Here is a 27,969-nt window from a genome sequence, read left to right as displayed (position 1 = left end):
GTACAGATATTTCCTCTTTTTCACCCCCCCTCCCCCGTGGCAAACAGCCCCCCAAACACGGTCACAGACATCCCCCACCTTTCGTCAAACCCCCCTGAAGAGCCCCGTAACTTATACTTTATCTTCTCTAATCGCAGGAAGTCTTACAGGTCACCCAACCAAGCCACTACCCCTGGTGGCGATGCCGACCGCCACTCCAGCAAAATTCGCAATCAGAGAGGTGAAGGGCAAGACATCGGCCTTCCGCCTCTCCATGAGCTCCAGTTTCTCTGAGACCCCATATATCGCCACCAAAGGGCCTGGATCCACCTCCTCCTCCACTATCCTGGCTAAGACTGCGAACATTCCCGCCCAGAATCTTCCCAATTTTTCGCAACCCCAAAACATGTGCGTGTGATTCGCTGGCCCTGCCCACACCTCTCACACTCATCTGCTACCCGCTGAAAGAACCCACTCATTCTCATCCGAGTCATATGCACCCTGTGCACCACCTTCAACTGTATCAGGCTAATCCTTGCACAAGAGGAGGTCCCATTTACCCTTCGCAGTGCCTCACTCCATGCTCCCCAATTGATCTCCTCTCCCAACTCCGCTTCCCATTTCACTTTGATCTTCACCACCCGCTCACCTCCCTGATCCCCCAGCCACTTGTATATATCCCCAATCCCCTTCCACGTCCGGGAGAGCAGTCGCTCCGGCAGAGTGTGTCCTGGCAACCTAGGGATACTCCTCCAGACCTTTCGCACAAAGTCCCTAACCTGCAGATACCTCACTCCCCCTCGGCAGCTCTACCCTCTCCTTTAGCTCCTCCAGACTGGCGAACCCTTCCTCCAAATACAGATCCCTCATCTTGATCAGCCCCACTTCCCTCCACTCATATATACACTATTCCACCCCCCAGCTCAAACTCATGATTCTCGCAGAGCGGCGTTAGCACCAACATCCCTTCCACCCTAAAATGCCTCCTCAATTGATTCCATATCTTCACCGTAGACTGCACCACCAGGCTCCTTGAATACCTACTGGAGTCATTGGCAACGCTTCTAACGTTAGCTTTTGGTCCTAAAATGTAATCAATTAAGAATACATTGTCTGTGCTTAGCCTGATACTGTCCTGAGCAAATGTTCACTGTTCAAATTCCAAAAGGAGCAGTTAATCTGGTGGCCTATTTGTCTCTATCTCAGAGAGTCCAATTACACTTGCCTAAATCTCTCCCGTGGCCCAGATTAAATTGTGAGTTCCCTGATCTGTGTGGTTTAGAACCACCCCTGGTGGTGTAACTAGCCCTGAACAATTGAGAAGCCTTTTGTTAACTTTTAAAGAGTGTATTTCAAAAGTTGGTATCAGAGATAAAGGTGCCCAAACATGGAACCAAGGGTTCTGACAGTGAGTAATCTTTAGCCCAATACATGGTGATGCTTAAATTAAAACTAGATTCTCTCACAAAAGTGATGTTTCTTCAAAAATAATCACCCTTTGCTTCTAACGTGAGACCGAACAAATATAAGCACACTTATCTCGAACAAAATGTGGCAGCATCCAATCCAGAGAATGTTGGATGCACATACATCATTCTGAAAACAATGTAGGTGCTGCAATAGCCAGATCTCAATCAGAAATGTTCTAAAATTCCCCAAACCAACCTGCACTGCCAAAATCTGATTCTTAGATCAGTTCACTTTTAAAGTTCAGCCTGCCAAATGACTGTGTGAGGCCGAGAGCTTCAGAAATCTTGATAGCAAACTACATTATAATAGCAAAATGGGTCAGCGCCTGAAGCAATAATTAGATGAGGTTGGGTTCAACAACTCTAATTGTTTTCTGATGCTATTATGACTTACATTGAATTCCTTCACTCAAGAGTTCATATAAATTCTATAGTTCCTGGGAACTGCCAGTATGCAATTTGCATTATTAGGAATGTAGTGTCTGGATTAATTCAAACAACTCCAGAAGATTTCTGTACTCTGAAAGGTTACCAATCTATTTCCTGCCTCATTGAGTAATTATCAGCAACTATGCATTCTAACAGCAAAATCTTTTATAGTGATTGAACAATCTTCAAAAATGCCATAATGGTTTAGGTCAATAAACATAATTAAACCCAAGGAAAATTTTCATGCATGCATTGCAAAGCTTGTTTGAATGTGACCCCAGTAATGTATATAATTATATATAATCTTCTGCTATAACTCCTGTGGGAGGTTGGTGGACCCCCCAAGGGAAATACTTATTTTCAGCCATTTAAACCATTTCCCTCAGGGTTCTGCCAATCTCCCACTGAAGTTACTGAATGAATCCCTGCAGAATTTTAGTGTTTCAACATCTGTGCCTCAGCTTGTGAATCCCAATTGCCTCTCAAGAATCATTGCACACGTCACTCAGAGTGGCCATACATTCATATTTGAGTGAATAACATCTGTACACCTATGTTTCTTAATTTCTTGTTGCATGGTTGCTTTGCTATGCGGGTATAAGTAGGTCGTACAGTGGCCTGTGCATGTGAACTTGACCAACTGTGCAAGCAGACTTCTGTGTATGAAATAAGGTCAGAAAATGCTGCAACGCGTTCAGCAGGACAAGCAGCATCTGTGGAGAGAAACAGAGTTAACTGTGCACATCGATACTGCCCGGTCAACTGAATTTTCTGTTTTTATTTCAGATTTCTGGAGCCCTGAGCATTTGCTTTAGTGCTTCTATGCTTAACTGTCTTTCAGGATCTGTGCTCCCTCTCATCTCAGCCTGCATATGAATGTCAATGTATTCATCTACACATAGGTCTTATTATCTCTGCCCGAATATCTGCATGTATGTTTCTCACCATCAGTGAATGCTTACTTGTGAAATGAAAAATGAAAATCGCTTATTGTCACGAGTAGGCTTCAACTGAAGTTACTGTGAAAAGCCCCTTGACGCCATATTCCGGCGCCTGTTCAGGGAGGCTGGTACGGGAATGTGTCCATACCTCTTGGTACTGGCCTGTATGCTTCAATCTGAAAGTTATTATGTTTGTCACCAGCCACTGGCTCAGTATAAAATACAACACTTCTCACTCTGCAAAACACAGCTGCAAGCTAATAGACCTGTCTCAATACTGGTGAACAAGGATACAGCTATTTTATATTTGTCTCTTCCACCTTCCCACCTTGAGGAAAGATCATCATGACCTTTATGACTAATTGTCAGTGAGATTAGTGAGCATAAAGATGTCAGAGTGAAGAACACTTTCCATTTTTCACTGTTCTAATGAAACTGTTGAAAATACTTGTTCTTTTTTTTAAATTCAGAGTACCCAATTCATTTTTTCCAATTAAGGGGCAATTTAGCGTGTTCAATCCTTGCACATCTTTTGGGTTGTGGGGGTGAAACCCACGCAAACACGGGGGAATGTGCAAACTTCACACGGACAGTGACCCAGAGCCGGGATCGAACCTGGGACCTCGGCGCCGTGAGACTGCAGTGCTACCACTGCGCCACCCTGCTGCCCTGAAAATACTTGTTCTTAACATCCTTTTAAAGCATTCAGATTGCTTTAAATTCCCTTGAAAGAACTTATGATGTTGGAGCATGAATCTCAGGCACTTCTGCCGTTAAACTCATGATGCCATCTTATGCCTTTCACTTTTCAAATAAACACCAACACCATTTCTGTTGCTAAGAGATTGCTGTAACTCCTTTGAATTTGCGGAGTGCTCCACTTGTAATATCAGAATAAGCAGGACAGAGTATAGTGACTCCTATGGAGTACTGTGCCTGGAGCTCAATGTACAATATTTATTTTCACCCAAAGTCATATTCTCCTGACAGTTCGGAGATGAGGAGAATATTTTTAATGTGGTGACTTATGATGACTTGGAATGCAATAACTGAAAGGATGATGGAAGCGATATTCTGTCCATGCTGCATGCTTGTGCAGTCAATCAGCAATTATGAAAGGACCAAGCAGGTTGCTTCACAAGCTATTCTCTTTCAGATACCATACATGCAAATACACTGCACTTTTGAAATAAATAGGTTGTGCATAACAATGAAAATTCAGAAGGATCATTGGGTGGAAGCAAATTAAATAATAACTTTCAAAACAGAAGGTTAACAAACATGAAAAGGAAAAATTTGCTCGGCTTTGGGAAAAAAGCAGTGGAGTGGGATTTTGCTTTTATTAAATATTTTTATTCAACAAATTTTCACTATACAAAAGAAAAACAAGAACAACTCCAATCCCCCCGAACCCTCCCCCCAATCCCCCCCTCAACAGTAACCAACTCCCGAAAGTGCATGATGAACAAATCCCAACAATTGTAGAGCTCCTCCTTCGGAGAGGATGACCTCCACCCCAACAAGACCCACCTATGAGCGATCAGCGAGGTTAAGGCTAAAACATCTGCCCCTGCTCCCGCCTGCAACTCAGGCCGGTCTGACAAACCGAATATAGCTTTTAGGGGACCGGGCTCCACATCTATATGCATGAGCCCCGAGATTGTGCTAAATACCGTCCTCCAAAACCTTTCCAGCTTCTGACAGGACCAAAACATATGAACATGGTTCCTACATCACTCACAGACATCCTCCACCCCCTCGCACAGCCAGCTCATCCTTGATTTTGTGAGGTGCGCCCGATGAACGACTTTCAGCTGTATCAGCCGCAACCAGCAACGGAGTAGGATTAATTGGACAGCTCTTTCTGAGAGGTAGCACAAACATTATATCCTGAATCACCTTCTACTGTTCTTTAGATCCTATGATATCTGGATTCATATCCTTAGAATCTGGAAGGCTTTAGAATTAAGGCTTAATTTTAAAAGTTATCTACAGATTCCCTGATGGCTCTATGGATAGAAGCACCGTCCGATATGTTATTGAGTTAAGTAGGCCTGAAAAATCCCAGGTTTTAGTCTTTCTGTGTTAGGACTGTGCTAGGACTACAGTAATTGGCTTCTTGGTGCAAATGGGCGGAATTCTCTGTTTGGGAGACTAAGGATGCGATTTAGCTAAATGGGAACAAAGTCCCATAGCGAGCTCGTTTCGCCACTTGCTTCCCGGCATTCGCAGGATCGAGAAACACTCTCCTATATAACACCCCAGTTAGATAGGGGCTCTCAGCGGGGAACGTGTGGCTGAAGCCTCACACAGCCCCATTTTCTGCACTGAGGAATTCTGTTTGCCGGACTCCTCGGTGTAATGAGAGATCAGGACACCATTTTTCCTGATTTCTGGAGCACCCGACCCCCCGCCCCAACTCGCTATGAGGGAGTCCCCGGGCCCTCCTGCAACCCCCAACACACACGCAGAGCAACCCCGGCCCGATTGCTACTGGGCATAAAAACGCCAGCTTCGCACCTTGGAAGTGCCACCTGGGCACCTTGTCAGTGTCAGGCTGGCAGCAGCAGTGGAGTGCCAGGGTGCCACCCTGCCCAGAAGGGCCTACACAACTCAATAACATATCATTCTGTGCTTCAATCCATAGAGCCATCAGGGAATGTGTAGCTGCACAGAACCTCAATTAGGCCACATTTGGAATATTACATACAATTCTGGTTGCCATACTACCAGAAGGATGTGGATGTTTTGGAGAGGGAACAGCAGAGGTTTACCAGGATGTTGCTTGGTTTGGAGGGTATCAACTATGAGAAGTTGGATAAACTCGGATTTTGTTCACTGGAACAACGGAGGCTGAGCGGCGGCCTGATAGAGGTTTACAAAAGTATGAGTGGCATGGACAGAGTAGTTAGACGTTTTTTCCCAGGATGGAAAAGTCATTTACCCAGGGGTCATAGGTTTAAGGTGCAAGAGGGAAAGTTAGAGATATGCGAGACAAGTCTTTTTTACACAGAGGGTGGTGAGTGCTCTGCCAGGGGAGGTGGTGGAAGCAGACACGATAGCGACGTTTTAAGAGGCATCTTGACGAATACCTGAGTAGGATAGAAATAGAGGGACATGTACCCCAGAAGTGCAGAACGTTTTAGTTTAGACAGGGATCATGATCAGTGCGGGTTTGGAGGGGGAAAGGGCCGGTCCTTGTGCTGTACTGTTCTTTGTTTAGGGAGATTTTGGAAATCAGACCTTTCACACAATTCATCACTCCACAGATGGGCAAGAGAATGGAGCCACGAGCTGGGGATAGCCTTAGAACAAGGATGGCCCCAAGGTTTAACAACATCTCCCTGTGAGCCTCCTCCGCGCTGTAAGTGATAGGCGGGAGGTCCTCATATCAGAAAGAGGAGATCTCCCAGCCAGATAAGAGCAACCTGGATTGCAGGTCGCAGTGGAGGAGAGTGTCTTTGGGCTGTTCCAGCAAACCTGGCTGTGGTGCTGCAAAAGGCTCAATGACCTTCTGAAATCTGCCAGGGTGAGTGTCACCATTTTGGAGATGGACATATATGGAAGGGTGTGATGTGGGCCCATTATGCGATTGTCGTGTGTTGCTCAACTGTGTAAGACAGCATGATGCATGGCGGGGGGAGTAAAGAAGGGGGTGAAAACTCTTAGTTAGCAAAGAGCATATAATAAAGTTTACTGCTGACAAAGTACACAATGCCAAACATTTGAAGGCATGATTGTACCACAGCATCATCACTAATCTCCATCTTTATTTGCAGAAGAGGGTGCACAATGCCCGAGAGAGGAGCAGTACTGGAGATTCCCAACTCCACCATCTTGACAGTCTCTGAGCTGAGCCAAAGGTTAAGGTGAGAGAAGAGGGAGGCCCTGGGGGTGATGAGAATCCAAGGACACTTTTTTATAATTCCATCAAACACTGATGAAGGGGCAAGGAAGTGAAGGTTGTTTGAAGGTGGTAGGAAGGTAGTGTGGGTAGTTTGTGACTTTGGGAAGGAAGGTGTGCTTCTTTCAGAATGGGAGAACGTTCCAACAATGAATCACATCTCCGGCTCATGTGGTTGTCAGACCATAAGACCATAAGACATAGGAGCGGAAGTAAGGCCATTCGTCCCATCGAGTCCACTCCACCATTCAATCATGGCTGATTTCAACTCCATTTACCCGCTCTCTCTCCATAGCCCTTAATTCCTCGAGAAATCAAGAATTTATCAACTTCTGTCTTAAAGACATTCAACGTCCCGGCCTCCACCGCCCTCTGTGGCAATGAATTCCACAGACCCACCACTCTCTGGCTGAAGAAATTTCTCCTCATCTCTGTTCTAAAGTGACTCCCTTTTATTCTAAGGCTGTGCCCCCGGGTCCGTCTCCCCTGCTAATGGAAACAACTTCCCTACGTCCACCCTATCTAAGCCATTCATTATCTTGTAAGTTTGTATTAGATCTCCCCTCAACCTCCTAAACTCTAATGAATATAATCCCAGGATCCTCAGACGTTCATCGTATGTTAGGCCGACCATTCCTGGGATCATCCGTGTGAATCTCCGCTGGACCCGCTCCAGTGCCAGTATGTCCTTCCTGAGGTGTGGGGCCCAAAATTGCTCACAGTATTCTAAATGGGGCCTAACTAATGCTTTAGAAAGCTTCAGAAGTACATCCCTGCTTTTATATTCCAAGCCTCTTGAGATGTATGACAACATTGCATTTGCTTTCTTAATTACGGACTCAACCTGCAAGTTTACCTTTAGAGAATCCTGGACTAGGACTCCCAAGTCCCTTTGCACTTCAGCATTATGAATTTTGTCACTGTTTAGAAAATAGTCCATACCTCTATTCTTTTTTCCAAAGTGCAAGACCTTGCACTTGCCCACGTTGAATTTCATCAGCCATTTCTTGGACCACTCTCCTAAACTGTCTAAATCTTTCTGCAGCCTCCCCACCTCCTCCATACTACCTGCCCCTCCACCTATCTTTGTATCATCGGCAAACTTAGCCAGAATGCCCCCAGTCCCGTCATCTAGATAGTTAATATATACAGAGAACAGCTGTGGCCCCAACACTGAACCCTGCAGGACACCGGTTGCCATTCCGAAAAAGAACCTTTTATCCCAACTCTCTGCCTTCTGCCTGACAGCCAATCGTCAATCCATGTTAGTACCTTGCCTCAAACTCACCTGAATGCTCCAAGATGCCCCTAACTCTCCTTGTTCATTACCACACAGGTGCAACTTCAGCAGTTGCAGGTGGTAGCCCTGAGGGACAGACATTAACCTGCGAGAATTAAAAGGATGCTTCAGAGGGTGCAGCATCAGGCTTTTGCTCCGGGCCTAGAACCAGTGCACATACACAACCTTGGCATTAATAGATAAATACAGGGTGAGGGAGAGAAATCATGGGCACTGGTGCTTCTCCTGTTTCTAGGCCCATTAACTCCCACCACCACCTGCCCCAACTGTTTTATATTGGTTTAGCAAAACTTCTTAACTTTTTTCCTCTATGCCGAGCTAGGGTTTCAGTATGATACACTTTACAAACCATGGCATTGTCAGGCAATTGAATACAACTTGGTTGTTCATATTATGCAACCAGCTTCACTTCTTTGAACTTGGCCCCAAGTAATATCAGGACAGAAACATCCAAAAGACTTGAACCTCAAGCACGGCAAACAACAATCCTATTTACAACAAGAATGTCTTGAACTAACAATGGCATATCAAGTGACTTCTGGTTTCACTTATAAGCTTAAAAAGGGCAAACAAAACCTTCCAGTAAATTAGCACCAGCCAATTCACCTGCAATAATGTGAACAGAAAATTTACACTTTGCATTAAATTATAAATATTCTTTCATTTAAAATTGAACCTAACTACACTTGCAAATGCTCAGCAAGCAGCATATAATAGGAGAGAAAAGTGCCACAGAAGCTCGAAATCTGACAAAATAAATAAAATGCTGAAATACTCAACAGGCCTGGCAGCATCTGTGGAGAGAGGAACAGAATTAACACTTCAGGTCCACAATCTGTGCTAGCTCTGATGATGGGTCACTGACCTCATTCTTTCTGCACAGATGCTGCCAGGTGTTCTGAGTGCTACAACTTCCCATTTCTATTGGAGCAAAAATAAGCCCTTTTGCCAGTCCTCCAAAAAACAATCAGATTCTTGAGTGCCTCTCACTCTCCTCAGCAAGAAATCCAACAGCAGCTGCCCAAAGTGTGGTTTGGCGCAACATTAAACATGAATTACAAAAAGAAAGATTATGAAGAAAACAATAGTAATGTCAAAGCAATAAATTTCTCATTTTAGAAAAATGTAATGAATAAAAATGACCATTAAAATGGATCACGCTGCAAAGTTAATAAAATCTTCCTTTGCCTTTTCACTTAAGAAGCAGAGCTGGAGAGAGCGATTAGGCCCCAAGTCCTGGTCACCAGGGAAGGGGGAGGGGACTAGGGCTGAGCTAAGTTGGCTTTAGATAACACTGCCCATGCATTCAACATTGGTGGTGAACACGGAGATGGCCACAGCAGAATTCATACAATGTGGGGGTCTGAAGCAAGTTGCCTTTCAGCCTTGGTTTGCTTTCTCTTCTGGCCCAGTGTGGATAGGTTGTTTGGGAGGGAGGAGGGGGAGATAAGTGTGTATGTGTATGTGTGTGCGTGTGCATATATCCCACTCCTAGTCTCAGGGTTCTCTCTCTCTCTCTCATCACTCACACACACAGGATACACAAACACACACTCACTCACTGTGGAGCAGCCAATGTGTATACATGTCCACCTCACTCCCGGTCACTGTGTTCTATCTTATTGACTCTCACACACACTCACTCACATGCTCACACACTGTTACTCACTTACTCTCACACACTCATTTATTCTCTCACATGCCCTTATTCACTATCTCAAAGCCCCACTTAGGCTCTCTCTCTCACACACATTACATTCTCTCTCTCTCTCACACACACACACACACACACACACACACACATTCACTTGCTCTCACAAACATTCATGTACTTGCTCTCATACACATACACACTCATTCACCATCAGGCACACTCATTCACACTCTCACTCATTTACTCACATACACACACTCACTCTCACACACACTCACAGAGGAAGGGACACTACCCACTGCGCCACAAGACCTCCACAAACTCAAGATAATATATTAAAATTAGGTTTGCCAGACACCATAACTTGAGCTCCATCAGCACTAAGACTATTTCGTGAAAAGTTAAAAGAGGCATTCCTGTTACCAGCATCAGCGGAGACTGGCAAGCATTTTTTTCTTTGGAGAATGCAGAAACATCAGAAGTATTTGCTTTGTTATTTTGGTTTTCTTTTGTCAATTGGATAGAACTGGACTAAAGGTCTGTGAGACCACTGGGATATTTTTGCCTTCATTCACAGCAAGAGGTTCTGAGTATGAAGTATGGAACTCTCAGGTTGTTTTATATGAAATCAAAAGGTAGCAAGAAGAGAAAAATTGCTGGAGAGAGGATAAGAGCATGAGAGGTGGCATACATGGAGGATATGTCCGACCTTTTATTATTTAATTCCTGTAAGAATTTACATACCATACAAAACCTCTGTAGATCACAATATGGAACTCTGCATAACAATTATGATTCATCAAAGAGGCACTGGAGAAGCTGTGCCTTCTACCACATGTTAATCTGTGGTCAAAGTAGACATGGACAGCTCTACCAGTGAAAGTGACTACCATATTTAGGGGAGATGGTGGTATTGTTGCTGAACTGGTAATTCAGAGATGCAGGGTATTTCTCAGAGGACCTGGGTTCAAATCTCACCATGGAAGTTGGTGAAATTTTAATTTAATAAAAAATCTGGAATTAAAACTTTAATGGTGACCATGGAACAATTGTCAATTTGTCACTAAAACCTACCTGGTTCACTAATGTCCTTTAGGGAAGGAAATCTGCCATCCAGACCCACAGCAATGTGGTTGGCTCTTAAATGCCCTCAGAAATAATTTAGGAAACCATCGTGATGTCATCATCGTGATGGGCAGGCCATTCGGCCCATCTGGGCTGGAGAATCGCCGCTTGCCCGTTACAAACGGCGAGCGGCGATTCTCCCAGCGGCCAGCTGTGATTCTCGCTGTGCCGGTTTGGGGGGTGGGGTGGGAGAATCGCGTGCGGGTGCCGGGACGGCGTGGCGGGACCCGCGCGGCGTTGGGGGGGGGGGAATTCCACCCACTGTTCCAGCAACTGCACCCTCATTTTATGGGTAGCCCAGAGATCCTTCCCAGCATATCTTTAGATTGCTTCTCATCTATCTAATTCCCGCAAGGCCTCCTCTACCACCTGCTTTTCATGGGCTTTGTCCCCAGGTTTCTTCTCTGATAAGATTGAGGGAATTAAATAATGGAATCAGATGATATCACTATTAAAGTTGGGGGAAGGGGTTTGAAGCTTCTGCATGTAAGATAAAATGGTAACAAATATATGGTCAGATCCAGACCTTGTGAATCCTTTAACAAGAAGTTAGTGTTTTTTTTCAGGTATATTTATTAAATACTGAGGCGGGATAGTCTTCCCCTGTCATTGGCAGGCCAGATGCAGGCAGTGATGATGAATATTTTGCCGCTGTTTTTATTTTTATTTCAGTGCTTGCCAGTCTTTTCGCCAAAATCGTTTTTTTAAGGGTGTGGCTAGGTTGGTTTCATCATTTGTGTGGGCAGCTAAGGTGGCTAGGATTAGGAAGATAGTACTTCAGTCAGGGACAGTCAGAAATATTGGGCCTTCTGAACTTGTTGTACTATTACTGGGCAGAAAATGCAGAGGAGGTGCAAGGCTGCAGTAGCAGTAGGGAGAGGGAGGCTTTGTGGGTGAGGATGGAAGCAGGTTCCTGTAGGAGGTCAGGGTTGCGGGCATTGATGCCAGTCCAAGGGAATCATGGATTTAAGCCAGGGAGCATGGATGCGAGGTTTCGGGGATGGGAGGAAAGGGGGATGAAGGACTTGTCTTTGGAAGGACGATTCGTGAGTTTGAAGGAGTTTGGGTTCCTACATGGGGAGGGTTTTAGGTACATGCAGGTGCGGGACTTTGCAAAAAAGGTTTTTCTGACTTTTCCGGTGGCATCTTTCTCCTCATTGCTGGAAGTGGTGTTGTCGGTGATGGGGTTGGAGGGTGGGATCATCTTGGCTATTTATGGGAGGATTTTGGAAGAACAAGAGTCCCTGGTAGTGGTCAAGGCCAAGTGGAGGAGGAGTTGGGGTGGCACTGGAGGAGGGGTTGTGGTGCTGCGGAGGGTGAACGCCTCAACCTCGTGTGCAAGACTGGGGTTGATACAGATAAAAGTTGGTACACAGGGTGCACTTGATGAATTTGAGGATGAGCTGGCTGTTTGAGGCGGTAGAGGATATTTGTGAGCGGTGTGGGAGGGGCCCAGCTAATCATGTACATATATTCTGGTCTGCCTGAAGTTGGAGATGTTGGAGCCGCCTGGTGTGCATTTTCCCCTACATTACTCCACCCAAGAATTTATTGTTAAGGGTAAGTTGTAAAGCTATTAATTTTACTGGGGTATCAGTTGGTTGATATCCAGGGTGCCCAATATACTCTTGTGCTATAAGAATCAATGTCAAAGAAACAAAATGGAGAATGGTTGGTGAACTACAGTTCTGGGTGTGTGAGGTATTATTTTCTTAAAAATGGCATGCAAAACATTTTTTGAGGTTTCTTACATAAACACAAGTCATTTTTTTCATATCTGTAGGAGGGATTGAAGGGCACCCGTATTAAATGCTGTACTCTTCCTCCCTCCCTTCTTGCAATACCTCACTCCTTTTGAGGGCTGCCTGTGCTCGTAACACATTTGCATTAAAAGTCCTACAAAATCTTATGGCAGTATCTGCTACCCGTACATCCCAGTTACTTTAATCTAGGAAAACATTTGCTAAAAACCTCTCTGCCATACTCAAGCTTGTTACATGGAAACATAGAAAATAGGTGTAGGAGTAGGCATTCAGCCCTTCGAACCTGCTCCACCATTCATTATGATCATGGTTGATCATCCAACTCAATAATCTGTTCCAGCTTTCCCCCCCCATATCCTTTGATCCCTTATAGCCCCAAGAGCTACGTCTAATTCCTTCTTGAAAACATACTGTGGTAGTGGGTGCCACAGGCTCACTGCTCTCTGGGTGAAGAATTTTCTCCTCATCTCAGTCCTAAATGGTTCACCACGTATCCTCAGATTGTGACTCCTGGTTCTGGACTCCCACGTCATCAGGAATATCCTTCCTGCATCCACCCTGTTGAGTCCTGTTAGAATTTTATAGGTTTCTTTGAGATCTACCCTCATTCTTCTAAACTCCAGCGAATATAATCCTAATCAACTCAATCTCTCCTCATACGTCAGTCACACCAGCCCAGGAATCGGTCTGGTAAACCTCCGCTGCACTCCCTCTATAGCAATAACATCCTTCGTAGATAAGGAGACCAAAACTGCACACAATATTCCAGGTATGGTCTCACCAAGGCCCTGCCTAGTTACAGCAAGACAACCCTGCTCCTGTACTCAAATCCTCTCGCTATGAAGGCCAACACACCTTCTTTACCACATGCTGCAACTGCATGCTTACTTTCAGCAACTGGTGTACAAGGATATGCAGGTCTCGTTGTTGCACATTCCCCATTCTCAATCTATAGCTATTTAAATAATAATCTGCCTTCCTGCTTTTGCTACCGAAGTGGATAGCCACACATTTACCCACATTATACTGCATCTGCCATGTATTTGTCCACTCACTCAACTAGTCCAAATCACACTGAATCATCTCTGCATCCTCCTCACAATTCACCCTCCCACCCAATTTTGTGACATCTGCAAATTTAGAGATATAGGGCGCGATTCCAGAAAATGGAGACTAAATGTTTGCGCCGTCGTGAAGGTGATGGCGCAAAACAGACACGGGGGATAACCGATTATGGCCCCCATAGGGGGCCAGCACGGCGCTGGAGCGGTTCACGCTGCTCCAGCCTCCCTTCCCGGCGCTAAATGGGCGCCACGCCAACCCGCGCATGCGCAGTTGGGCCGCGCCAACCAGCGCACCCCAACTCATCGCGCAGAGTTCCCGCCTGCAGCGACCAGGGGTGAATGGCGGCGGTGGGACTCTGCCGTTTCCACGCGGCCGCTCAGCCCATCCGGGCTGGAGAATCGGTGGCTGTGACCGGCGCCGCGCAAACGCGCCGGCGCAAATGGCGCCGATTTTCCGCACCTTGGAGAATCGCACGCCGGCGTCGGAGCGGCGTGGCGGCGCCGATTCTCTGGCCCGCCGCGGGGCTGGGAGAATCGCGCCCATAACATTTAGTTCCCGCATCAAAATTTATATTTATTGTGAATAGCTGGGGTCCTAGCGCTGATCCCTGCGGTACCCCACAAGTCACTGCCTGCCAGTTTGAAAAAACCTGTTTATTCTTACTCTTTGTTTCCCGTCAACCAACCAGTATTCTATCCATCACAATACACTAGCCCCAGTCCCATATGCTTTAATTTACATGCTAATCTTTTAAGTGGGACTTGGTCGAAAGCCGTGTGAAAGTCCAAATAATCCATATCCACTGGCTCCCCTTCATCAACTCCATTAGTTACAGCTTCGAAGAAATCTAATCGATTTGTCAAGCATGCTTTCCCTTTCATAAATCCGTGCTGACTTTGTCCAATCTTGCCACTGGTTTCCAAATGCTTTGCGATTCAAACTTTTAGAATACACTAGTATTTTCCTCATTACCAACGTCAGGCTGACTGGTCTATTATTCCCTGTTTCATCCCTACTTCTCTTTTAAAATAGCGGGGTTACATTAACTACCCCCCAATCTGTAGGAACTGTTCCATGGTCTATAGATTTTTGGAAAATAACCACCAATGCATCCACTATTTCTAGGGCCACTTCCTGAAGTATACTGGGATGTAAATTATCAGGTCCTGGAGATTTATCGGTCTTCAATCCTATCAATTTCCTAATTCCATTTCCTGACGAATATTGATTTCCTTCCATTCCACCCTCATTAAACCTTGTGTTCCTCAACATTTCTGGTATGTTATTTCTGTCCTCCTTTGTATTTTGTAAAATGTATTTATTTGGTCAGCCAGTTCTTTGTTCCCCATTATAAATTCCCCAGTTTCTGATTGCAAGGTACCTATAATTTCTTCACCTATCTATAGAAGCTTTTACAGTCAGTTTTTATGTTCCCCGCAAGCTTATTCTCGTACCCCATCTTCCTCTTCTTAATCACTCCTTTTGACTTCCTTTGTTTAATTCTAAATAAATTGACATCATAATTGGTGGAAAATGATTATTGGCCAAGAGTGCCATCTTTAATGCACGATACCGATGTAAATGGCACTGTGGAACATCAGGGTCATATTACTGCTGTAGGTTATACTCCATGTAGGCAATTCTGTGAAATTTATTTTGAGTGCAGAAATGGGGGGCGAGATTCTCCACTCCCGCGCCGGTTGGGAGAATCGCCTGGGCCGCCAAAATTTCCCGGGACGCCGGTCCAACGCCCTCCCGCGATTCTCACAAGCGGCGGGAACGGCCCCGTCGAGTTCCGCGGGCCGGAGAATCGCCCGAGACACCCAAAATGGCAATTCTCCGGCACCCCCGCTATTCTCAGGCCCGGATGGGCCGGGCGGCCAGGCCAAAATGGCAGATTCACCCAGGCGCTGTCCACACCTGGTCGCTGCCGTTGGGAACAGCACGGGAACGCTGGGGGGGGGGGATCCTGCCACCGGGGGGTACCTCAAATGTGGGATGGCCCGCGATCGGTGCCCACCGATCGTCGAGCCGTCCTCTCTGAAGGAGGACCTCCTTCCTTCCGCGGCCCCGCAAGATCTGTCCGCCATCTTCTTGCGGGGCGGACTCGGAGAGGACGGCGACCACGCATGCGCGGGTTGGCGCCGGCCAACCCGCGCATGCGCTTGTGACGGCAGTTATGCGGCGCCGGCCGCGTCATGTATGCGGCGCCGCCTTTACGCGGCGACAAGGCCTGGCGTGTAGATGACGCGGCTCCGATCCTAGCCCATTATCGGGCCCTGAATCGGTCGGGATAGGGCCGTTTCGCGCCGTCGTGAATCTCGACGGCGTTCACAACAGCGTGGGCACTTTGGCGCGGGAGTGGAGAATCCCGCCCGGGGGCTTTGCTGCAATCATAATACAATGACAATTAGTCATTTGGGTCTCCAGATTGAGTACTGTTGAAAAAAGAGACAGGGGGCGAAATTCTCCGTTATCGGCGGAAAGTCCGCCGATCGGCGCAAAAAACGGCGCAAATCCCACTTGCGTCACGTCATAAAAATGGGCCGATAGTCTCCGGCCCGAAATGGGCTAGCAGCGACGTGACGGGATCCGCGCTTGCGCAATGGTTCACGCCGTGCAGCGTCATACGCGCTGCACGGCGTGACGGCTCATAAGGCCGCGCAGCTCCCCCCCACCCGACCGGAACACCCGACCGCAACACCCGACTGGATGGCTAGCCGTCGCTCAGCCCCGAGGTTCGAGTCACGCGATGTGGAGGCGCTCCTGGACGCGGTGGAGCAGAGGAGGGACGCCCTGTATCCCGGGCACGGCCGCAGAGTTGCCCCACGCCACAGCCGGCGTCTGTGGAGGGAAGTGGCAGAGGCCGTCACCGCTGTGGCCCTAACACCACGGACAGGCACCCAGTGCCACAAGAAGGTGAACGACCTCGTCAGAGCAGGCAGGGTGAGCCTCCCCCATATCCCCCCCTCCCCATATCCCCCCTCCCCCATATCTCCCCCTCCCCCATATCTCCCCCTCCCCCATATCCCCACTCCCCCCCCATCTCCCCCCTCCCCCATATCCCCCCTCCCCCATATCCCCCCTCCCCCATATCCCCCCTCCCCCATATCCCCCCTCCCCCATATCCCCCCTCCCCCATTTCCCCCCTCCCCCATATCCCCAAGTGAATCCAGCCCTAACCTTAACCTCTGCAATGCACGCGCAACCGATGGCGTGCATTCATATACCTGCCTAACACTGTTGCCTTTTACCCCTGCCACCACCCCCCCCCCCCCCACAGGAGAAGCGCGCACACAACAATAGGGAGCATGTGAGGACTGGAGGAGGGCCCGCTGATGAGAGGCCACTGACCGTACACGAGGAAAGGGCCCTGGAACTGGCTGGCGGACCTGAGGACCGGGAGGTTGCTGATGCAGAGGTCGGGGCCCCACGAGCAAGTGAGCCACCAACAGCCCGTCCCCATATCCCCCCTCCCCTATATCCCCCTCCCCCGTATCACCTGATCACTGCCTGATGTCTAACCATGCATGCTTCATTGTGTATCGCAGGACCAAACGTCCAGGCACCCATCCCCGCAGATGCACACCGCCCGCAGGATGCCCCTCGGAGACCACAGGAGACGGAGAGACCCGCACCCTCCAGCATGCGACGCCCGCAGGATGCCCCTCGCACACCACGGGAGACGGAGAGACCCGGACCCTCCAGCATGCGACGCCCGCAGGATGCCCCTCGGAGACCACGGGAGACGGAGAGACCCGGACCCTCCAGCATGCGACGCCCGCAGGATGCCCCTCGCACACCACGGGAGACGGAGAGACCTGGAGCAACAGGGAGACGACACCCCCGTCACGTGCGGGAGCGACCACCCAGCGATGAGGGGGGCAGCCACAGGCCCCCGTCACATCCGAGCCAGGACACCCCTACCCGGGACAGCACTACCCGGGACAGCACTACCCGGGACAGCACTACCCGGGACAGCACTACCCGGGACAGCACTACCCGGGACAGCACTACCCGGGACAGCACTACCCGGGACAGCACTACCCGGGACAGCACTACCCGGGACAGCACTACCCGGGAAGACGAAATACCGGACAGTGACTCAGAGTGGATGGGTGGAGATGAACTCCCACCCCAAAGTGCCATGGACTCAGAGTGGGACGAAGAGCACGACACAACGCCACTGCTGTCACCAACACCCTCCAGCATCGCAGAAACACTCACCACGGTTGGGCACTTTAGTGATGAGGCGTCTGGTACACTCACTGGTGCGCACAACACAGCCGTCCCGGTACAGCAGGTGGAGGTAGGAGCAGCAGAGGGACCGGGCGGTCGGAGGGCAGCCCAGGCCAAGCGAACATCTGCCGCCCAGATGGATCCCGGGTTCCTGCAGTTACCACACCCACACATAGATCCGATGCAACCACAGACACGGAGACGAGCGAATAGGGTGACGGGTGGCTTGCGGCGGCTGCGGTCGCAGGTGGAGGAGTCCACCCGCGTCCAGGAGCTGGGAGTGGTCCCGGTCATGCGTGCCACCCAGGCTGACACCGCACGGGTGGCGTCCGCGGTGGAGGCAATGGATGCGACGGTGTCAGACATGGGGAACGGTTTGCAAGGCCTGGGGCCTTCCGTGCAGGCGGCGTCTGTGGCCCAGGAAATGGCTGCCCTCTCACAGGAGGCCATGAGCCAGTGCCAGCGCCAGATGGCAGAGGCGCTCAACACCATAGCCCAGTCTCAGCAGGCCATGGCCCAGTCTCAGCAGGCCATGGCCCAGTCTCTGCAGGCCATGGCCCAGTCTCTGCAGGCCATGGCCCAGTCTCTGCAGGCCATGGCCCAGTCTCTGCAGGCCATGGCCCAGTCTCAGCAGGCCATCGCTGAGGGCATCGGCGCCAGTGGCCATGTGCGAGCCGGCGTCGCACTGTCACAGACAGGGTTCGACAACCCCCTGGGCTCCATGGCTGCAAACCTGCAGACCCCTGTCGATACCAGCACGGGCCTCCAGGACTGGCAGCGCCAGATGTCGGGGGCGCGTCGGATGGCCAGTCCGTTCGCATCCCCCACCCATGTAGAGGCCTGGGGGCCATCGGGCACCCCGAGGGAGGAGGAGGTGGTGTGGTCCGTCCCGGCTCCCTCTGTATGGGAGGTCCCGGTACACCGCGACACCTCGGACTCCCCCCCTTCCGTCCCAGGTGCATCGGGTGGGCAACGGGCAGGACAGGCTGGCAGCTCGCCATCCCAGTCGCCCGGGCCGCAGCCTGGCCCATCTCGGCCAGGACGCTCCAGGAAACGGCCGCCAAAGGGATCCAGTGTCAGAGGGCAGGAATCACAGGAGTCCACCTCCAGTTCTGCTGGACCGTCTGGGGAACCACGTAGACGTAGTCAAAGGGCCCGTAAGGCCAAACAATTAGACACTGAGTAAGTTGGCACGGGTGCAGGGCACAGATGAGTTTTAGGGGCTAGGGCACGTGCATGAACTCCTTTGGTTATTAAAGTCAATGTTACACCTACCGAAGCTGCCTTTGTGCTCTGTCCAAAGTGGGCGGGCGTGTCATGTACGTTGAGCGCAAGTGTGTGTGTGACGGGTGGTCTTACCTCAGCCCCAGGTGAGTCTGCCCCCTTCCCCCTGGGCCGCCATCAACATCCCCCGGGCAGAGGACGGGACCGTGCGCTGCAGTGTCACAGCCGCATGCAGGGATGGTCCGGGTGGATGGTGGTACTGTGGCCATGGGTCAGACATAGTCCAACGATGCAGAGCCAGGAGCTCATCGGAGGCGGGTTGTCATCATCCTCCATGGCCTGCGATAGACACGCGTCCACCCGCAACTGGGTGAGCCCGGCCCGTTGTGCCGCCGGTAGATCGGCAATTGGGGGGGGGGTGGTGTGCATGCGGGTAGGGTGTGTGGGGTTGGGGAGGGGGGTGAGGGTGCTGGGTGGGTGGATGGGTGGGGGGTGTGGGTGGTCGGCTGTTGTCATGGTGTGCGGTCTGTGGCCATACTACCCGATGCCCACGCCCATCTAGTCAGTGAAGCGGGCGTCTATCAGTCTGTCCCGTGCCCGCTGGGCCAGCCGGTAACGGTGGACAGCCACCCGCCTGTGTCTACCCCGTCTGCCCTGACCATTGCCCCCATCCCCCTCATCTGGGGAGGACTGGGCCTCTTCCTGCTGCTCCTCCACTCCGCCCTCCTCTGCCTGCGGCACATCGCCCCTCTGCTGGGCTATGTTGTGCAGGACGCAGCACACCACAATGATGCGGCCGACCCTATCTGACCGATACTGGAGGGCGCCCCCAGAGAGGTCCAGGCACCTGAAACGCATCTTCAGCACGCCAAAGCACCTCTCGATCACTCCCCTTGTCGCTACATGGGCATCATTGTAGCGGTTCTCCGCCTCATTGCGTGGCCTCCGTATAGGCGTCATCAGCCACGATCGCAATGGGTAGCCCCTGTCGCCCAGCAACCAGCCCCTCAGCCGGGGATGGCGTCCCTCGTACATGCCGGGGATGGATGACCGCGACAACACGAATGAGTCGTGTACACTGCCTGGGTGACGGGCGCAGACGTGCAGGATCATCATGTGGTGGTCGCAGACCACCTGTACGTTCATTGAATAGGTCCCCTTCCTATTAGTGAACACGGCCCTGTTATCTGCAGGTGGCCGCACGGCGACGTGCATCCCATCGATCGTGCCCTGGACCATGGGGAACCCGGCAACGGCAGAGAAGCCCACGGCCCGGGCATCTTGGCTGGCCCGGTCCACGGGGAAGCGGATGTAGCGGTGCACCATGGCATAAAGGGCATCTGTCACTGCCCGGATGCACCGATGTCTGCGATATGCCGGACAGGTCCCCACTCGGTGCCTGGAATGACCCCGTTGAATAAACGTTCAGGGCCACCGTAACCTTGACGGACACGGGGAGAGGGTGTCCCCCGCCAGTGCCACGCGGTGACAGGTGTGCCAGCAGGTGGCAGATGCGTGCCACGGTTTCCCGGCTCATCCGGAGTCTCCTCCTGCATTCCCGGTCCGTGAGGTCCTGGTATGACTGCCGGGGCCGGTACACACGGGGCGCCCTCGGGTGCCTCCGTTGCCGTGGGGCCGCGACGTCCTCCTCCCCCTCCTCATCCTGTCGGTCAGGTGTCCCTCCAGCCTGGGCGGCTGCCGCCTGCCCCTCTGCGGCAGCCTGCGCCGCCTCTCTGGCACGCTCCTCCTCCTCCTCCTCCTCCTCATCCAGGGCAACATAGACATGAGCGGCTGCCACCACGGCGGCCAACATCGCAGGATGGTCTGAAAACATGACGGCCTGGTGGGGGGGGGAGGGGAACGACGACATGTCATCATTGCCCATATCCCCTCCTCCCCCCAGCCAGGTGGCATGGACCGCATGGGTCCAACTGTTGGAGGCTGGCACCAGGCCAGGTGGACCAACTCATTTGCCCTCCCATCACCCACCCCGGCACGGACCCCCTCCCCAACCCCCAACCTCCACCCCAGCACGGACCCCCCCCCCCCAACCTCCACCCCGGCACGGACCCCCTCCCCAACCTCCACCCCAGCACGGACCCCCTCCCCAACCTCCACCCCAGCACGGACCCCCCCAACCCCCAACCTCCACCCCAGCACGGACCCCCCCCCCCAACCTCCACCCCGGCACGGACCCCCTCCCCAACCTCCACCCCAGCACGGACCCCCCCCCCAACCTCCACCCCAGCACGGACCCCCTCCCCAACCTCCACCCCAGCACAGACCCCCCCCCAACCCCCAACCTCCACCCCAGCACGGACCCCCCCCCCAACCTCCACCCCGGCACGGACCCCCTCCCCAACCTCCACCCCAGCACGGACCCCCCCCCCCAACCCCCAACCTCCACCCCAGCACGGACCCCCCCCCCCAACCTCCACCCCGGCACGGACCCCCTCCCCAACCGCCACCCCAGCACAGACCCCCCCCCCAACCCCCAACCTCCACCCCAGCACGGACCCCCCCCCCCCAACCTCCACCCCGGCACGGACCCCCTCCCCAACCTCCACCCCAGCACGGACCCCCCCCCCCCGAAACCTCCACCCCGGCACGGACCCCCTCCCCAACCTCCACCCCAGCACGGACCCCCCCCAACCCCCAACCTCCACCCCAGCACGGACCCCCCCCAACCTCCACCCCGGCACGGACCCCCTCCCCAACCTCCACCCCAGCACGGACCCCCCCAACCCCCAACCTCCACCCCAGCACGGACCCCCTCCCCAACCTCCACCCCAGCACAGACCCCCCCCCAACCCCCAACCTCCACCCCAGCACGGACCCCCCCTTAACCTCCACCCCGGCACGGACCCCCTCCCCAACCTCCACCCCAGCACGGACCCCCCCCCAACCCCCAACCTCCACCCCAGCACGGACCCCCCCCAAACCTCCACCCCGGCACGGACCCCCTCCCCAACCGCCACCCCAGCACAGACCCCCCCCCCAACCCCCAACCTCCACCCCAGCACGGACCCCCCCCCCAACCTCCACCCCGGCACGGACCCCCTCCCCAACCTCCACCCCAGCACGGACCCCCCCCCCAACCTCCACCCCGGCACGGACCCCCTCCCCAACCTCCACCCCAGCACGGACCCCCCCCAACCCCCAACCTCCACCCCAGCACGGACCCCCCCCCAACCTCCACCCCGGCACGGACCCCCTCCCCAACCTCCACCCCAGCACGGACCCCCCCCAACCCCCAACCTCCACCCCAGCACGGACCCCCCCCACAACCTCCACCCCGGCACGGACCCCCCCCCCCAACCTCCACCTCAGCACGGACCCCCTCCCGGCACTCCCCTGGAGCCCAGCCTACTCTAACCACCTCCCCCCCCCGCCGCACACACACACAAGCCGAGACACACCTCTCCTCACGCAATCAGTCTGCGGCCACGCCATTTCCTGCCCAGAGCCAACCCCCCAGGCCGTCACTCACCTCCTCGCTGGTCGGCGTGAGCCTGGAGCACCGGGTCACGCCGATGAAAAGGAGGTTTGATTCACGTCGACGTGAACGGTCATCACGTCGACGGGACTTCGGCCCATCCGGAAGGGAGAATATCGGGAGGCCGAAAATCGGCTGCCTTGCGCAGACCCGTGACATTCTCCGCGGCAGCGGCGCCATTAACGCCCCGCCGACTTTTCTCCCTTCGGAGACTTCGGCGGGGGCGGGATTCACGGCGGCCAACGGCCATTCTCCGACCCGGCGGGGGGTCGGAGAATGACGCCCAGGGTATCAAAGCTTTTCATCTGGCACTTGTCAGGACAGATTCACAAGAATACCAATTTTAAAGCAAACAACAATTTTACTGCAATAAGGAGGGTGCTGATCGGTTGCCGTGATTGAACAAAACACTAACTAAACAATCTTCTACCATGTCTCTTTTTTCACCAATAATGACAACTGTTTATGAATATTCTTTATTGTCTCACTCCAATCTCCGTTCTACCTTTCTCTCACTACAGGGACTCATGTTGGAATACAATTCAGGGATTGGGTGGGGGGGGGGGGGGGGGGGGGGAGGAGGTGGCAGCAACTTTCTGATACCTAGCTGCACTTGTGAGTTCTCCATGTGTCAGCCTGCAGTGAATGTTGGTGGGGCTTTTAACCATGGTAGGATAACACAGTTTGTCTAATTCTGTCCAAATTCTGTCCAAATCCAATGTCATACATGCAAATACACGGCAGGAAGAATATAATCCTGATCAATATGCTCTTGTCTCCAGGAAATCTTGAGAACTCCTCATATAATCCAAACAAATCTATGGCATATAAAACAAGGATGTTTAACACTGATTCATAACCTTAGCAGCTGTACTGTGTATTCAAGAACACTGCAGTTTGAACTTTTATTCAATGCAAGTATTCACCCTTAAATGAACTCAAACACCTACAGCATTTTCCTCTATGTTATCTCCTTGTGGGACGTATGAGACTGTATAGGTTGGTTACTTCCATGCATACCACTGCAATATGGGTCTTTAGCCAATCACCAGGAGGCAAACAGTGGAGTGGAAATACCTCCTACCTTTCCTTCCTCTGTAAAGAAACACAGTGACTCTGTTGTCCCCTCTATATCTAGCATGACTGATCAGGAACTGATTAAAGTAGGTGATTGAAACCATGTGCTTCCACTCCGTAGGACTGCTCACAAAATAATCATCACAATCCCAATTTGCATCTCTTATGCAGACTGCAATTAGTACAGAATACATCACAAACTCGCAGGACTAATAAAACAGTTCCTTTCAGTCTTTCATCTTAAGCTTCTCATTTGACTGTGTGGACAATAGAGTATAGACGCTGCGCTAACACCTTGGAACATGTTCAAATCATTACCAATTTCAGTTATCCACCAGCGCTACACAACTGATCTTTTTAACAATGCTGGGTTTGAGTTTTTCAACCAGATGCATCTATTTGATGGTTCGCTTGTTTAAATCTTTTCAGTTTATGGCAATAAATTCACATTATTGGCTGCGGAACTCATTCCATCATGACCTCCTCTCTTCCACTTTACTTTGAATGGATCTTCAAAATAAGGGATATAAGGGATAAGGCAATGTGAAAGGTTGTGAAAATCAGTTTTAGTTGTATTTGTAAAGTCGGTATGTTGTGTGAATTTAGAGTACAGGTTTTGTACAATTCACATTGCAATATAAAAATTCACATTTAGCCAGGTACTGCAATAACACAAAGTTCATTTTGTTTCTTTTCTTAAGATATTATCTTTACTGCTCTCTTTTACTCCATGTTCCAGACATGGACAAGTTGGACATAGTGTGTGATTCGTCACAGGGGACCCTGGGTGCGATTCTCCGCTCCCGCACCGGTTGGGAGAATCGCCTGGCGCGCCATTTTTCCCCGCGACGCCGGTCCGCGCCCTCCCGCAATGCACCCAAGTGGCGAGAACGGCCCCGTCGAGTTCTGCGCGGCGCAGGCCGGAGAATCGCCCGGGACACCCAAAATGGCGATTCTCCGCTACACCTGCTATTCTCCGGCCCGGATGGGCCGAGCGGCCTGCCCAAAACGACGGCTTCCAGCCGGCGCCATCCACACCTGGTCGCTGCCAGTGGGAACAGCGCGGGAACACTGGGGGGGGGGGGGGGGTGGCCTGTGGGGGGGGAAGGGGGTTCTTTCACCGGGGTAGGACTCAAAAGGGGTCTGGCCCGCGATCGGTGCCCACCGATCGGCAGGCCGGCCTCTCTGAAGGAGGACCTCCTTTCCTCCGCGCCCCGCAAGATCCATCCGACATCTTCTTGCGGGGTGGCCTCGGGGAGGACGGCAATTACGCATGCGCGGGTTGGCGCTGGCACGCGCTGACGGCGCTGCTTTAGCGACACGCGCCACGAGTTTCTCGCGGCACCAATCCTAGCCCATTTTCGAGCCCTGAATCGGTTGAGATCGGGGCCGTTTTGCATCGTCGTGAACCTCGCCGGCGTTCACGACGGCGTGGGCACATAGTCGCGGGAGCGGAGCATCGCGCCCCCTATCTTTAACATGTTGCACAGGTGAGATGGTGCCCCGGCATGAAATTCACGTCATTCCTGGGATTATGTCTGCTGTCTTCTTGATTACACCAAGACAAACAATTCAATGTGTAGCAACTGGAAAAATTGAATCAATGATCTCTCATTCTATGATGACGCCAACTGCATCACACAGTGCAATAATTCAGCTCTCAACCTTGTGCTTTATTTTTGGTTTGTATGACACGTAATAATATTTATACAATATACTGACTATAGCAGCACGGTAGCACAAGTGATTAGCACTGTGGCTTCACAGCTCCAGGGTCCCAGGTTCAATTCCCCGCTGGGTCACTGTCTGTGCGAAGTCTGCACATTCTCCCCGTGTCTGCGTGGGTTTCCTCCGGGTGCTCCGGTTTCCTCCCCCAGTCCAAAGACGTGCAGGTCAGGTGGATTGGCCATGATAAATTGCCCTTAGTGACCAAAAAGGATGGGAGGGGTTATTGGGTTGCGGGGTTAGGGTGGAAATGAGGGCTTAAGTGGGTCGGTGCAGTCTCGATGGGCCGAATGGCCTCCTTCTGCGCTGTATGTTCTATGTTCTTAAAAGCAAAACTGCTATATCGGGTTGATGACAGAGCACCTTAAATATTGGCAGCATGTAGGACTCTAGTGATGGAGTAACTATTTACCATTTGCCTCTGTCCCATTTCCCAGATATCAGTATGGGCGGGTGGGGGAAATAATCAAATGTGGAGAGGGGGAAATTAAATGGGGAGTCATTTTAGGGGCCCTCTAGAAACAGGTCAGACGATGACAGGCTCGGAAACAGGCTGCTGGAAGATGAGGCTACAAAGGGGAACCTTGCATGAAAGTAATGCTGCAGCAAAAGGGTTCAGTAAAGGGTTAATCAATTGCAACAACTTGCATTAAGTAGTGGAAAAAGTGTAAGTATGTTTGGCAACTGTCAACCACTGAATTGCTAGGTGTACCTCCCTTTGTAAATTCCATTGGGGAAGGAGTTATTTAATGAGTTTTATTGGTCTATTAATATGTGACCCTTTGGAGGTTGTTGGAACCTTTAAGTGCCAGAGGGCTCCATTATCAGCTTCTTCCTGTTTCTGAAAGATCACTGTTAACCCAAAGACTGATAATGCCTAATGAGTGCCCTCCATACCTCATTCATTCATTCCGTAATACCGATCTGTTTCATGTCACCGGCTCCATAAAAGACCCCTGCAGTGCCATTCAGAGATCTCCTGACACTAGCACACTGCCTGTTTTATATCAACACCTGAAATTAATATACTCTGAAACAAGCTACTGGCACTTCAGGAGAAGAAGCTGTTGTCATTTTTACTTCCTCTTTCTTCCTTTCTTACTGACAGCACATTTTGCTTTAGGGGATTTACTGATCTCATGCTGATTTCAAAAGGAATGAAGGCCTGATTCACTATGACTGGTGAATGCTGGGTTCACACATGATTTCCTAAGCAGCATGTAAGTAATTGTATTTATGGAACCAGGGGTAAGTGCTAAGCATAGGCTTGGTCATTTCAAATAGTACAAGGGCAAATCAGCAGATAAGACACTCATACAGCTGATCATGAAAACTTTCATGCCTTGGAGCAGGTTTCCTGTCCACTTGACTCTCTCAGCTGTGACATTGTGTAAGATTTGATAGGCTCAAAGAATTTGTGGAGATGGAAAAACATCACAGCAGTATAGGTCATGTGTACTTAAGTATTGCAACATGAATTAGGTGAATTAATCATGGGAACCTGACATCTGTTTATAACAGGACTATTTGCTATTGAAATGGTAAACTTTTAACAGTGGGGAAGAATTTGTGTGTGTGGCAGAGAGAACTTCAGTAAAATGAAATAAATAACAGCAATTTCACTATAGTTGATGAACGGAGGAAATATTTTCCTTTTGGAACTAACAGTAGTGAAAGTTTTAACAATATAATGTGCTTCTCGATTCAGCACTAATTCTGCACTTTTCTTACGTACATATAGGCTCGGTAGTCAGTATTTGTGTACAGGGCAGATAGACTGAGAGAAACAAAGTAAACAAGTGTACAGCTCCTGCTAATCAGTAATTACATAAAACAGGGAGAAAAATAATTCAGTGTGCACTTTGATGAAATCTTTTACAAAAAAACCATGCCTGGTGAATATTTTCAAGATGATTCACCTTAAAAATGATCCAACAAAATTATTTTTGAAAAGTCGATGATGAAAGAGCCATGCTTCATCTTTAAAAATCTGTGTTATTTCTGTTCAACAACAATAAAATTGATTTTCTGTCATTAATTAATGATAATGTACAAGAGAGAAATCGGCAGAACCACAATTTTTTAAGTGATAGAATGTTGGTTCCACATAAAGGAATGAACACAAGTGTTCAAATCTCTGCCAAATGTTGTCTGCAGCAGCAGTTTTGGAGCGGGGGGGCGGGGGGGTGAGGTTGGGAACCAAGAAGAATATTTCCTTCCATTTTAATTCAATCTCCGACATTCATTCAGGTCCGGAGCAAACTAGCCCAGCTCAAAAAGATCTGACTCATTTTCTGACTGGACATAAGCGTTGCTAGGCACTGTGCTTGCTCATCATGCATTTGACCCAACCAAATTAAATATGATAGGTGAGACTAGACATTCAAATGCCTGCGATTTGAAGCTTGCCATTAAAGGTAAGGAATCATTTGCTGCTCCAAATCCTGCAATTTATTAAAGGAACACTGATTCAGGCTTGTAAAATTTGGGAGAAAGCAAACTTCCGTAACCTAAGAAGGGAAGTAAACAGAATAACCTGTTTCCGATGGCACCTTAAAGATTCTTCCTGAAAATGTGAG

At 50.8% G+C, this 27,969-nt stretch overlaps 1 protein-coding gene and 1 long non-coding RNA gene across 4 annotated transcripts in view; one reads left to right on the top strand and one right to left on the bottom strand.

Annotated features, from left to right (window-relative positions):
- LOC140396245 (ELKS/Rab6-interacting/CAST family member 1-like) overlaps nt 1–27,969 on the bottom strand; it is a 1,343,051-nt gene that overhangs the window by 564,421 nt on the left and 750,661 nt on the right. The gene's annotated exons all lie outside the window — the stretch shown is intronic.
- Nucleotides 1–27,969, top strand: part of LOC140395917 (uncharacterized) — a 102,771-nt gene that overhangs the window by 16,672 nt on the left and 58,130 nt on the right. The gene's annotated exons all lie outside the window — the stretch shown is intronic.

Source organism: Scyliorhinus torazame, chromosome 19, assembly GCF_047496885.1.
Source record: "Scyliorhinus torazame isolate Kashiwa2021f chromosome 19, sScyTor2.1, whole genome shotgun sequence".
NCBI lineage: Eukaryota > Metazoa > Chordata > Chondrichthyes > Carcharhiniformes > Scyliorhinidae > Scyliorhinus > Scyliorhinus torazame.
Note: the sequence above shows the minus strand (reverse complement) of the source record. Positions and strands in the feature narration are given on the sequence as shown.